The 2,193-nt window shown below is 33.3% G+C and overlaps 1 long non-coding RNA gene across 1 annotated transcript; it reads left to right on the plus strand.

Moving 5' to 3' along the window:
* The first annotated feature begins 727 nt into the window (after positions 1-727).
* On the plus strand, positions 728-2,193 carry LOC107736683 (uncharacterized). The gene is made up of 2 exons (XR_001639713.1): positions 728-838; positions 950-2,193. It is a non-coding gene; the product is annotated as an uncharacterized LOC107736683 (long non-coding RNA).

Below are 2,193 nucleotides of genomic sequence, written 5' to 3' on the forward strand. Positions count from 1 at the left end.
GAAAGGTAATTTTCAAAAATCCATAATAGGGGCACTTTAAAATGAACAGTGTAATGACCATTTAAATTCCAATAGTATTTATTTTATTATATATTTATAATTTCTACAATGATAATTTTAGGTAGAACAGTGGTTCTTAACCAGGGAGCTGCAATATGGTGTAAAAGTATTTAAAATAAGACCAAAGGTTTAAAATAAGCTTAATTATAATCCAGATGTAAGCTGAGATCATATTTCTTAATTTGTTCCTTTAACAACTGACATTTTAATTTAAGAATCAGGGTTTTCATGATCTTGGAAACCTGGATATACTGTATGAGCAAATATTACAAGTGTCATGAAAGTCATGGAAACTAATACATTTTAAGTCATTTACATTTTTATATACATATTACGGTTTTTTACATTTAAGTCATTTTTTATATTAAATATAATTTATATATTTATATAATTCTGTCAATCTCCAAAACATCTTATCATTTTGAAATGGCTATTTCTGAGTAAAAAACTAGAAAATTCTTGTACATTAATTGGTAATAAAAAGCGTGAACCATGAAGAACATTCAGTTATTGGAATTATGGAATTTAATTATTTTCATTGATTTATTATATTTCAATTCCTAGTTTCAATAAATTAAAAATTTGAAAATGAGCAGCTTTGTCATTTAGAACCACTGATGTAGAAACGTGTTTTATTTATCTGAATGTGATTGAAGTTACTAGAAATCGTGTAATTCTATTGTAATTTCTTATAGAGATGTATGGCAATGAAGACGGCTCGGTTCCAGCTACATTTCAGATCCTTTACATGATTGGCTGGAAACCTCACGAGTCTCAGGTCTGTTGCATTTCCATTGGTCAAGCATGGAACAAACCACAGCCAATCACATTTCTCCAAAAGTGGAATGTAGTGAGATTCTGACTTTGCCATCTTGTGATGCATTTACAGGCGAAACCAGCAAAAAGGGGTTCGGCGAATGTCTCGTTTGCCGATCTGTCAAAAATAAGCACTTCAGACCGACCACCAGAAAAACAATGAAAAACCCTAGGACAGGAAGAAGTTCTATCTTTCAAATCAACTCTGGATCTGCTTTACGTACATGAACGTGATTACACAGAAATGTTGCATCAACAAACTGTATTTTTGCAAAAGCTTCTTTGACAAATGTACTCCAACATAAACAATGATTTTAATAAGGTGCTAAACAATCCATGTTACTCTCTAAAACCGAGTTACCAAATCATGTTACTCACAAATTATTACATTCAGTTCCAGAAATAAAAAAGCAAATGTATAAAAAATGTATACATCTTACTCCCAGTACTCTTTTAGAGAAAACAAGCATTCTAGTGTTCAAGAAAATCCTAACGGCTAATATAGCAATAAATCCCTTTCCTCCAAACATCATGAAATGTTCATGACAAGCTCCTCTGTACAGATCAAGTGTACAATGCATTTACATATACATATGGCTTCATAGTGCTGAAGATTAATCTTTAGAGTTCAACAGTTGTCAATGGACATGATATTACAGCGTATTCTACTTAAACTGCATCCAGGGTGTTGAGTATGACAGTCATTTTGAATCAAAAGCATTAGTTGTTTTGCTGGAAGACATTAGCTCACACTTCATGTGCTATTTTGTGAGCTTTGACCTCTTAGTGGTTGTATAAAACAAAAAAACAAATCTGCTCAATGTTAGCCTGAGTATCATGGATATTAGTACAGATTTGCTGTAATTCACTTAATCTGGAGTACATGTGGATTGGAGCCAATAACAGGCTGCCGTTCTCATTACATCATCTAAATCCAGACTAAAGTAGTGGAGATTCATTATACTGTACGCAGCAACTAAAACATGATTTAAAGTGAATCACAAACCGAGTAGCAGCTACAGGACGTCCTGTCTGTCCACAGAAACAGGCTTCATGGTCCTCGATGTAAACACAAGACGTTTGGAGCAGGTTATGGTGACCATCTGTTGTCAGTTTAAGTCCATATTTCTCATTCTTTGAAGCATTTAAAGCTCAATTAATGCCAACAAGGCACAAACAAAACTATTTACATCTACTTTGGATCCTTTTTTTTCTCCATTCATTCTCTATTTCAAGTCACTCTACCTTTCCTGCTCTTGATTTCCAACTTTCCTGAGTGAGTTCATGAGCGTCTTTATGAACCCAGGTCATATTTCA

This window comes from Sinocyclocheilus rhinocerous, unplaced genomic scaffold (genome assembly GCF_001515625.1).
Source record: "Sinocyclocheilus rhinocerous isolate Xijiao unplaced genomic scaffold, SAMN03320098_v1.1 C36886451, whole genome shotgun sequence".
Taxonomy (NCBI): domain Eukaryota; kingdom Metazoa; phylum Chordata; class Actinopteri; order Cypriniformes; family Cyprinidae; genus Sinocyclocheilus; species Sinocyclocheilus rhinocerous.